This window comes from Mustela nigripes, chromosome 10 (assembly GCF_022355385.1).
Source record: "Mustela nigripes isolate SB6536 chromosome 10, MUSNIG.SB6536, whole genome shotgun sequence".
NCBI classification, from domain to species: Eukaryota; Metazoa; Chordata; class Mammalia; order Carnivora; family Mustelidae; genus Mustela; species Mustela nigripes.
The window spans coordinates 41,983,171-41,994,763 of record NC_081566.1 but is presented as its reverse complement, the minus strand read 5'-3'; the positions used below and the strand labels follow the sequence as shown (position 1 = coordinate 41,994,763).

The following is an 11,593-nucleotide window of genomic DNA, read 5'->3' as shown; positions in this document are numbered from 1 at the left end:
CCGTTGGCCCACAGCCTCAGCCTGCCCCAGCCCAGAAATCTTCATCAGTCCCTGCTGATGGTGGGTGGTCATCACCTCACAAACAGATACGATGGAAAACCACTGCCAAGGGAAATGGCGCATCTCGGCTCCCAACTGTGCGAGCAGTGCTTCAGCCACCGACAGAGCCACGGAGAAAATAAGTCTCGTGGCAGGGTGGGAGGCAGTCAATAAATAACTGGAGACAAGAATGTCAACAAGGATCATGACACAACAGCTCCCTCAGAAGTCAATGCGATGGAGAGAAAAAATTGGGAGAGGCCCATGGGAAACAGACGAAGAGCTACAGTTTTTACAAAACAAAAGTTGTGTTAAGATCCCGCTGCAAAGTCCAAGAAGAAATGAAGAGCCTTTCCCCTCCCCTTGGGAGTCTACCTTGTGATGAGGGAGTCGAGTCTCACCCAGTGAAAGCGTTTTTGTACTAGGCCGGCAGTACAAGATGGCGGCGATCCAGGGTTAGATGGAGGGGACAATGCACCAAGCCAGTATCCAGGAGGGGAACACAGATGAAGAGCTCAGAGGAGAATCAGCCAAGACTAGGGAGGCCAGTGGGGCTTTGCCCTGTTTTAATTTATTTGTTTGTTTGTTTATTTTTAAAGATTTTATTTCTTTATTAGACAGAGAGAGAGCACAAGTAGGCAGAGAGGAGGCAGAGGGAGAGGGGGAAGCAGGCTCCCCGCTGAGCAGAGCGCCCGATGCGGGGCTCATTCCCAGGTACCTGAGATCATGACCTGAGCCGAAGGCAGCGGGGCGCCCCTGCCCTGTTTTGAACAAAGACACCGGCTCTCCTCCTCCTTGCCGACCCCTCAGCAGACACCCACTTCATCCTGGCGGAGAGACGCCACAAAGCTTAGGGAACCCGAGTGCCTGGCACACAGAGGAACTCAGTCACGGTGCGTGTGTGGTCAAGACCCCCGACACAGGCATACGATGGGTCAGGCCTAATGGCAGAGTGGGGCTTGGAGCTGGGGGAACCCCTGCGGTGGCAGAGATGGGTGCATCTGAGAAACCACGCAAGCCACTGGGTGCCCGCGGCCGAGCCCGTCGGGGTGTACTACCAGCAGGCCCATGCTGGGACCCCCATCGGGTCCAGCTGCTGTAGCCAGAGGGGGCATGAGGAAGGGCAACGTCGCACTTAAGCCAAAGGGAAATCCACAGCAGCCTTCCCTCCGCGCTGACTCTTCCCCAGATGGATCGAAGGGGATGCCAGCCTGTCAGCCCAGCCATCCCCTGGCTCCAGCCGGACCTCAGGGAGCTTTCTGGAGAGAAACCAGGTGAGAGAAATACGGAGGGAGAGACACCCCGGAGGAGTGTGGGACCAAAAGCAATATTGTGTTTCCCACCTTTCAGCCTGCCCATCAATTCTGCAGAGAAGAAACAGGCTCTGATTAGTACAGAGAGGGAAGTAAGTAAGTAAGTCTCTTCCCCCTCCTCCTCCTCCAGCTGCCTCTCACTCCTCCTCAACCCCAGTGAGGACAAGGGGGAAGCCTGGGGACCTATGCCCTTACTTGGAGCAGCCCAGAGGAGGGGAGTCAGAATCTGGGTTGAACTTCTCTCACTGGGACGCCTGGGTGGCTCAGTTGGTTAAGCAGCTGCCTTCGGCTCAGGTCATGATCCCAGCGTCCTGGGATCGAGTCCCACATCGGGCTCCTTGCTCCGCAGGGAGCCTGCTTCTCCCTCTGACTCTGCCTTCCACTCTGTCTGCCTGTGCTCGCTCTCGCTCGCTCTCTCTCTGACAAATAAATAAATAAAAATCTTTAAAAAAAAAAAAAAAAAAAAAAAAGAACTTCTCTCACTTCCCGCTGAGAGCTGCTAACACCCCGACCACCTACCCTCCCCCCTGCTTGGCTTTAAAAAAAAAAAATTTATATAAAAGATATGATTTCTTTATTTTAATTTTTAATTGTGGTTTAAAAACACATGACCTAAAACTTACTATCATAAGCGTTTCTAATTGTGCAGCTCGGAAGCATTAAGGGTACTCACAGTTGTGCAACTAGGATCCGGAGTTTTTTCATCTCCCAAACCGGAAACTGTTATCCATTAAGTCAAGTTCCCGCTGGCCCCTCCCCCAGCCCTGGGTAACCACCATGCTACTTTTTGTTTCTGTGACCTTGACTTCAAATAAGTGGAATCATGTGGTCTTTTTGTGACTGGCTTATTTCACTGAGCATAAAGTCCTCAAGGGTCATCCATGCTGTGTAGCAGGTGCCTGGATTTCTTTCTTTTTTAATACTGAGTATTTCCTTGGATGTAGAGACCACATTTTGCTTACACATTTCTCCACTGATGGGCGCCTGCCATGCTTCCAGCTGTTAGCTCTTGTGCACAAGGCCGTTGGGAACATGTGTGTGCAAACAGCTTTCTGAGACCCCTGCCTTCCCTTCTCTGGGGTCTTGACTCAGAGTTCAAATTGCAGGATCATGTAGTCATTCTATGTTTAATGTTTGATGAACCGCCGTGGTGTTTTCCATTCCCGCACCATTTTACCTTCCCACCCACTGAGCACAAGGGCTCTCGTGTCTCCACCTGCTTTGTTTTTCAGAGGTCCCTGAGAACAATGGGCTTCCCAGCACCGCTTGACTTGAAATGAGAACATCAGTCCGCACGACTGGTGTCATCGTCCCCAGGCTTCTCCGAGCTCACTTCTCCGTCCACATTTGGGGCAGTCCCGTGGCCGTGACCTGGGCCCTGATGAGCTCTGTGCTCTAGCAGGCCTGCGAGGAACAAAGAAAACAAGAACTTGCGAGGCAGTGAGTCAAGCAAACTCCCCAGAACAATGGTGCTCCTATAATCGCTCCTGTTGCGGGAGCACTCCGCGATGAGAAAGATTTGGGGTAAGAACAGGACTGCCGCCCCATCCACTGGCTGCGTGGGGCCCATGGTCAGAGCCCAGGGCAAAGGGGATGAACGCAGGAGAGGCTGGCTGAGGACACAGGTGTGGAAGTCCAAGCCACTGTCAGCTCTCCCCTGCACCACTGTGATAGTCTCCAACCTGGCCTTCCTGCCTCCCTTTTGGTGTGAGGCAGCAAATCAGCAGCCAAAAGGCTCCTTCTAAAATTCAGATTCAATCCAGTTCCTTCCCTGCTTCGAATGTGTCGTAGCTCCCCACAACCCTCAGATGAAACTTCTGGACACGTCAACACTGCACTTCACCGCACAGCCCCGCCCACCTCTCAGCACATCTGCTGTGTCACTCCCTCCTTGTCTGAGATCCAGCCACACGGAGGAGTTTCCATTGCTAGAACATACCACGCTCGCAGTCTATCTTGGGACATTGCTTACAGTGCTCTCTCCACTTGGAACATGCTCCCCACAGCACTGTCCTTCCTCTCTTCGTCTAGCTGGTTCTGTTCAACCTTAGGGTCTTAGCTTAGATGTCACTTCCTCCAGGAAGCCTTCCGTGGCCGCCCCCATTCTGAGTCGGAACCTCTTCTCAGCATTATAATGGGGATCGTGAGAATCTTCGCACACTGGGTGTACTCCCTGGTGACTTGCTCATGTTCTGAAAAGACTAGGTTCTGGGAACAGAGCAGTCTTGTTCACTTTTTATCCCTGGCACCTTGAACGTGGCCTGGCTCGGTGTAGATGTTCATTACAAGTTTTTGATGAGTGAATGAATGTGTGAGTAAATGCATGCAGGCCTGAATCAGGAGACTGATGAGACATGGGAGGAGCAGGAGTGGGGGGTAGGGGGGTGGAGGGCAAGGGGGTGGGGGGCAGGGGGTGGGGGGGAGGGCTGGCCAGCTTCCATCCCCCTTCCACCCGCATAAAGTGTTCTAACGTGCAACCACGAATGTCAAGTTTAAAATTAGCCGGATCTTTCAACTTCCTTCTTGTCTTCTGGCCTTTCAGGGCCTCCCCAAAATTATGGGAAATGAGGGTAGGCAGAAGGGCGGGGACCAAGCAATGAAACGTGAATGCTGGATTCCTTTGCAATCTGATCCAAAGCTCTGGATTATTGATGTCTTTGACTTTATCTAGCTGTCCCCTGCCCTGTGACACTGAGGAACGAAGAGTTTATGGTTTCTTCAAGGCCTCCTGGTGTCCCAGTTTCTGCCCAGTGATCGTGTCCTTCCCCCTTCGGCCCTCCTGCCATGGCTAGGAGACAGCTGGGATCTGTGGCCTGTTGCCCGGGCAGCCAGCCTGGCCGGGGGGAGGGGGAGGGGAGCCTAGGAGCCAGGTGTGACGGTGATGCATCTCTCCGAGCCCGGCTGTAATTGGCCATTCCCTGCGGAATGGAGAGACCTTAGCACGACAAAAATGTCCCCTACAGCATCCTGAATCTTTTTCATATAACTGGTAAACGGCGGGTCCTGGAATTGGAAACGTTTATAAGGGAAGAGAAATGATCTGGGGGAGAGGCGTGCAGAAGGGGGTCTGTCCCTAAGGGCTGGTACTCTCCCCTGGGGCCCCCAGAGCTGTCCATCCTGGGAACACAGACGACTGGGGACTTTTATGTAAATACGGCTGTTGTTATCGAGCTAACTCATAACAGCACACAGGACCCCAAAGAGCTTTCATTTCCATTAGCCCTGTTACTCCCATGGCATTAGTCCCATGACGGCGGGAGCGACAGCAAGGGCTCCCTACAGCGACAGCTCAGTTCTTCACCAAATGACCTTGTGAGACAGGGGTGTCTCTGCTCCTCCCAGAAATCCCAGGAGGTGAAGAGTTTTAAACTCATTTTATAGACAAAGATCCGGAAAGTTTATGTGACTTACCTAAGATCAGGTCTAGGATTCAAACCAGAGTCCACAGGTCCCCAAGCCATTCCCTCATGGGGCAGGTGGGTGAGACGCAGCCCTTTGTCACACAGCGAGCTGACGGCAACATTGGGATGGAAGCCCAAGACGCCTGCCCTCTCGCAGCTGCCGTGCTGTGGCCAGCAGGAGAGAGCAGAGCCCCACGCGCCCGTCCTCTTTGTCCCTGGGTGCATTTGGTTCCCTGCCCTTACCGATTTCAGTCTGTTAGTGACCTGGAGCTCTCATGCTCATTCCCTTCTGGGCATCAGGAGCCACGTTACATCCTAATGAGGAGGAAATCCAAGCCATTTAGCCTGGAGTTGCACGAAAGGAACACATCTACGGAAAACCACCACCTCCCCACGTGCACAGGTCCCAGAGGACTCTGCCTGGGCTCAGGTGGAAAGGCAGCGTGCCCTCTCCTTCCAGCCTCGACGGGAGGCCAGACTGGGCTTCTGGACCTCCTGGCTCCCACCCCAGTGTAGCCCCCTAACTCACCTCTTTGTACTGCGGCCTGGAGGTTCAGGGGGATGATCTGAAGGTTATCTCATGTGCAGACTCAGCTCAGTCTGGAAGATACTTTTTCCAGTGAAACAAGATTCATTTGCTTCCAAGGTAAGGATGGAAAGGTAGACGAGGCTGAAGCAAAGGTTCAACAGTTGTTTTCTAGATTATTCTGCTACATCACCCGCACATACGTGCATGTGTACTCACACACACACACACACACACACACACGAACGCACGCACGCACACGCACAGCGTGCAGCTCTGCTCCAGAAGACACTGCCACTAAGCGTCACCCCATAAACCAGGAGCAGCACTCCAGCTCATGCACGGGCTCCCCTCCCTCTCTCCCTGCCGTGCTCTTAGACCCGGAGACCAGAATCACAGGTGACTCAGACCAGACCCAGGGGAACTTGTCGGTCCTGCCCTCTCCTATTATCTCCTGCTCTGAGCTAAGTTCCATAGTCATTCAGCCAAGCAGCCCAGAGCAGGGGAAGAATTTCTCCTGCCAAAAAAAGCTAATGTGAGGTGAAATGGCATTAATAACCATATAGTGTCTAGACAGGAGGCAATGGTCTGGAAAGTCTCCGCACTGGGCAGACCTCACCTTGCTCAGCCTGAGCACCCCAGGCTAACAGTATTTGCAACCAGAGGTAGGACCATCGTGGGGAGGAGGGAGGAACATGGTTCTCAGGAGTCCACAGAGGACACTCAGAACGAATTACAGGCAGGTAGGCTTCAACTTGACGTAAGGAAATTTTCTAACAGCCAAATCTGGCTAAGCGACACATATCCCGGGCACAAGAGATTGCTTATATCTGCTTCCACAGCCAGAACATGAGCTCTCTTTTGAGGTGGTGAGACCTCCGGCACTGTGCATATCCCAACGGTACAGAGGAGGCTTTATGAACACAAGCCACCATGTCAGACCCATCAGGCTTCAATTCCCGACTCTCTCATTGACCTGTTGGGTCACTTTGACGAAGTTACCTGAAACTGCTTCTTCGCCAGTATGTACGCATAATTACCTTCTCGCGTTCTGAGGTTTCTATGAGGTTAATGCCTACAGAGTCCCTCACGAAGGTACGAAAGCACTAGATCAGTTGAAGCTAGAGCAATCATTAGATGGAACAGCAAGCAGACACCAGGGGCTGCCAGCAGGGGGAAGTCAACAAAGACAGTCTCTGAATGGTGGGGGATGGTGCTGGGTCAGAGATGACCTCTAACCCGAAGGTACACAGATTTGCTCATTTTGTCTCCTGTTCTTTTTTCTCATTCAACAAATGAAACTCTTATGTGGGAGAATGTATGCTTGCCCCTGAATAAACAAGGGGATGAGACACTGCCCCACTCTTCCCTCCCTCTGAGATTTCTTTAATCATCCCTTGCCTGAAAGCCCTCCTCAGCTGATCAGAAAGATGAGATATGGGCATGCACAACACACACACACACACACACACACACACTCCACGACAATCACTCAGCTCTGTGCAAAGCATAAATGTTTCAGGACTTGGCTGTTCACTCTCCCCTGTAGCCCACTCTGGCTCATGCACCACCTCCCAATCTGTCTCTGGACCTTCTTCATGATCCGCCCATGGCAGCCAAATCTGTGTGCCACATCCTGGTTCTATTCCTGAACCTATTCCTTAGGAAAACAAACAAACAAACAAACAAACAAAGGTCTGCAGACCACCATCCTTACAAAAGTGACCCTGAATACCATTCATTCCACTGGGAACCATTGTCTGTTTCAGGAAAACAAGTCATGCCCTCTAGACCGGTGGGATCTGAAACAACCTACCTGGGTGGAGGCAGCTGAATGGCCCCCATAGGTTATTGTACCAAGTCAGGAGCCCAGGGCTGATTTCTGCTTTTGGAATGGTCAGCATTTAACAATGGCAGGTTAGCCTTGGTGAGACTCTCTGGGGAAGCCTTTGCCATGCCCTCAACTTGTCACTGTGGCCACTGGGTTCAGAAGCCCACTGAGCAAACCCTGGGGTTGCTAATGGAATTGTCTGCCCAATTACCAATAGGAGCTTGGTAAATATCCAATGGAACACAGACATCCTCAATTTCTGTGCCTATTCCAAGAGGCCCATCCACATATCGTTTCCTAACTTGCTTGTCACCAGTTCTTGAATCTGACCTCTTTCAAGTTCTTGACCATCTGGCCAAACCATTAGCAAAGTGCATGACTTAGTGAGAACCTTACCTCAGGACCTCTTTCCTTCCAAGCCAAGTAGTCAAAAAGTTGTACTACTCAAAGTGCTCCCATCGGGAGGATATCTGTCCTCTGTCCATTTCAAGGGCACTTCTGAAGAGCCGTACCGCTAAGATAGTTTACCTTGGGTGGATATTGAACATTGTGAAGAGTTTTGCAAAGCCATCTTGATCATTCTCCTCCTTGGTCAACTTCCCATGAATCTATAGAGGTACATGGAGGCAGATGGGGCAGAGCCCCAGGAGTGGGCACACTGGGGAGGTTGAGTGACTTGTTACTAGAACTTGCATGAGCCATTGCAATCTTCGTGGCCAAGTTCCATGGAGAACATTTGTCCTTGATGATGAGGTGCTGCTGGGCATGCTTAAATTGATGGCTGGGTCCACATGATGAGTAGCTTTAGCTGCAAACTCATGTGCGGTCCAGGGGTCAGGAGATTTGCCTATCAGGGCCAGGACAAAGCCAAAATCATTGCTGAAAAGAATAGCGACCTGAGAAACTTGGCCTCTGTCCTCTCCTCATGCCTCAGGACCTCCAGTGGGATGCTCTTACTGAGGTTGCCACAGGTGGCATCAGCATCATAAAACTGGTCTCCAAAATCCAAAGGGACCAGCTTCCAGACAACAGGAAGTAACAGGGATAGGACTTACCCTCCCACTGAAAATAACAACAACAAAAAAATAGATGAAACAACCATTTACAGGACATGGCAAGGCACCAGGCAAGGCAGCACAGTGATCCTTTCGAGATGGTAAATACAGAAGACCATCACTATGGTTACCCAGGCTCACTACCTTCAGGGAGTGTCCGGGCCATGGTGGGTGGGGGGGCTCCCAGGTGGGGGAGGGCTTTCAGATGGGGCCTGGTGGGCTTGCAGAGTTGAGGAGATGGTGCTGAGGGTACAGGGCACGTAGAATTTGCAGAAAGAAAGCTGCAGAGAAAGAGTTGCTCAGAGGCGGACCCTGGAGATCCACACGGAGAATCTCCCTCAATGACAGCTGAGTTCTCATCAGCATGTGCATGCGAAGAATCTGTGCAAAGGGGAGTGGGGGGATGGACATCAAAAAGGTGAAGGGGAACAGTGCTCACCACTCACACGAGCTCCTACAGGCCCGACCAGAAGACCCCTGACATGCGGGACGTCGAACAGTCTTGTCTCATCAGCTCTAGATTATGGCTTCTCAGCTTTCTCAGCCGACATTTGGGGTCTAGTTCTTTATTGCACAACAGGTGTAAACATTCACATACTGTATAGTGAGCGCCAAAAATATGTGAAGCAAAGATTGATAGAACCACAAGGAGAAACTGACAAAGCCAAAATTCCAGTCAGAGATTTCCATCCCCTGCTCTCCACACTTGCTAGAACAAGCAGTCAGAACACAAGCCAGGTTATCAATGACTGGAACAATCCTCACCGGATCTCACCCCATCCCCACCGCACGGCACCCTCCCCAACAGCAGCCGAGAGCACACATTCTGTCAAGTAAACACGAAACTTTGATCAGGAAGGATCACCTTCTGGGCCATAAATAACACTCAGTAAATTTTAAAGGATTGAAGTCATACCAAGTATGCTCTCTGACCACAGGAGAAAAAAATTGGAAATCGATCCAGAAAGATAACTAGAAAATCCCTAAATATCTGGGAAGTAAGTAACACACCGCTGAACAATCCATGGGCCAAAACAAAGGGAAGCTAGGAAGTGTTTTGAATGGAAGGAAAATAAAAATGCAACATCTCAAAGTCATTGGTGTTGGGTTAGTGGAACTCACATGCTTTTATTATTAATCATAATAGCTAAAATTTTGGGGGCACTTTTTATGTACCAGGTGTATGCACTTTTCCTATATTATCCCATTGAATCCCTAGAAAAATTTCATGTGAACAAGGTACTATTGTGATTCTTGTTTTCTACGTGATGAAACAGAGACTTAGAGAAACAAAATATCAAAGCAGTCCTTGTGGGGAATTTATAGCACTAACAACACAGCATAGAAAAGAAGCAGCTTTCGAATCATCTCTCCAGGCTTCCTGCTGTCACTGCCCTGCTGTCGTGATCTGTGTGTGTCTTCCCTACCAGCGTGTCCGCGCTCTGAGGATTGTGCTATATCATAGTCATCCTTAGCCTAACGAACTGAATACAGTGCCTGGTACCCCCACCCCCCATGCCAGCCTCCAGAAACACGACTTGACCAAAATTCGATGCTCACTGGTTGCCTTGTCCTAGGAGCTAGGGAACACCCCCTGTGCCTGAGACTTCTACTCCATTCCATCTGGAATAAACAAAATTCTGGCCCCCTAACCCATGTTATGCCTGTGTGGACCTGGAGATGGGCCCATTCCCCAGTCTGGTCTGTGAGGAAAGATCAAACCAGCCAGCCAGACCCTTGAAAATCCAAGCTCTTTCCAACCATAGGGCTTTGCCCTTCCATGTCCCTCCTTCCCCAGTTCTCTCCATGTGTCCGGCCCCTTATCATTTTGATGGTAGCTCAGATACTCCCCGGGAAGCCTTCTGAGATGAATATGCCCCTAATGTTCTCAGCCTGGCCAGCACCTGTGACCCCCCTCTTTGGGTTTCATCACTCAGACTCTGTTTTGCTTAACTACTTCTCCCCGAACAGACCCAGTCCGGGTGAAGCTGTCAGTCAAAGTGCCCCCGCTCACCCCTGCTCAAGAACCAACACCTCGGTCTCTGTATTGTGACTCCTGGGCATTGTCACCAAAACAGAACACGGTCAGAAGACATTTTCCCCAAAGGCCACCTTCTGAAGAGACAGTCTGTTGGTGCCTGCCACAAACCAGCTCTGGTTCCTATGCCTCGCCTTCCCCTGTTTCTCTTTTATCCTTGAAACTTCCAGAAATTTCTTTTTGCTGAGTCAGTTTCTATTGCTTAAGGGAAGGAACTCTGATACTAGTTTCCCACCCTCGGTCACTATGTAGTCCTTCCATAGCATATTTCAAAATCCAAAATGATCTTTAGAAATTTGTTGACATTTGGGGTGCCTGTGTGGCTCAGTTAGTTAAGTGTCCAACTCTTGATTTTGGCTCAGGTCATGGTCTCAGGGTTTTGGGATCCTGCCTGCTTAGGATTCTCTCTCTCCTTCTCCTTCTGCCCCTCCCTGCTTGCGCACTCCTGAACACTCTCGCTTTCTCTCAAAAAAAGAGAGAGAGAGAGAAAGAAAAGAAAAGAAAGTCTTAAAAAAAAGTTGTTGACATTTATTGTCTGCCTCTGCCACTAGAACATAAGCCCACGTCAGGAGGGACCTTTTCTGCCTCGCTCCCTGCTGTCCCCCAGCACCCAGCTCCAGGCTGCCGTGGGGTGATGGGGGCCTCCAGAGGGAGGCAGGACCACACCGTGGCCTGGGACTCACTGTGAGCTCTGCTTACTGGAACACTGGTTTGCAGGAAAGAGAGAGGAAAGTGGGAGCCAGTGAAGGAAGCTCCATCTTTCCTGGGGAAGAGCAAACTCCAGCTTGGGAATTCCCAGCCACAGATCGCAAGACCTGATCTCTCTTCTGCTCCCCCTTTGATCTCGACCAACCCTTTGTAAATCTCAAGCGATGTCTTGTAAATCTTTAATTACAAGAAAATTGCGGCCCAACCAGCGAATACACGGAGAGTGTTGATAAATGTTTAAAATTGCCACAGCAGCAGATCTGAAGGGATTAAGAGAAGATATATTGGAGTGACAGTTATTAAACACTACATCCCAGTAAATGTTACAGAGCAGATAAATAATGCAAACTCCCGACAGCCGCTCTGTGCTCCGTTGAGGACAAGACTGGGGTGATCTGCTGGGGATGTGGTGTCAGAGGAGGAAGCCGTGGACTTAGCTCCCTGCCTCCTGGAGGCTTGCCCTGCCTCACACTCCCTCAGCACCGCTGTGTCCACAAAGCAGCGGTAGATGCTGACCGGAAGCAAAGGGAGAGAAATCCTCTAGAATGGTTGTATTTGGAGAACTCCAGCTGCGGAGCCCTCCTTTGGGGCTGTCCCTCCAGCAACCCTCAGTCCTTCTTTCATTCAGCTCTGTCCTCATTCACTGTCCCACCGTTCACCTAGTCCCTCCCTTATGCCCTGA

The 11,593-nt window shown here is 50.8% G+C and overlaps 1 long non-coding RNA gene across 1 annotated transcript; it reads right to left on the bottom strand.

Moving 5' to 3' along the window:
* Positions 1–1,950: 1,950 nt before the first annotated feature.
* LOC132026171 (uncharacterized) lies at positions 1,951–5,628 on the bottom strand. The gene is made up of 3 exons (XR_009406812.1): positions 5,283–5,628; positions 4,764–5,068; positions 1,951–2,756 (listed from the first exon to the last, which is right to left on the bottom strand). It is a non-coding gene; the product is annotated as an uncharacterized LOC132026171 (long non-coding RNA).
* Between the last annotated feature and the right edge of the window lie 5,965 nt (positions 5,629–11,593).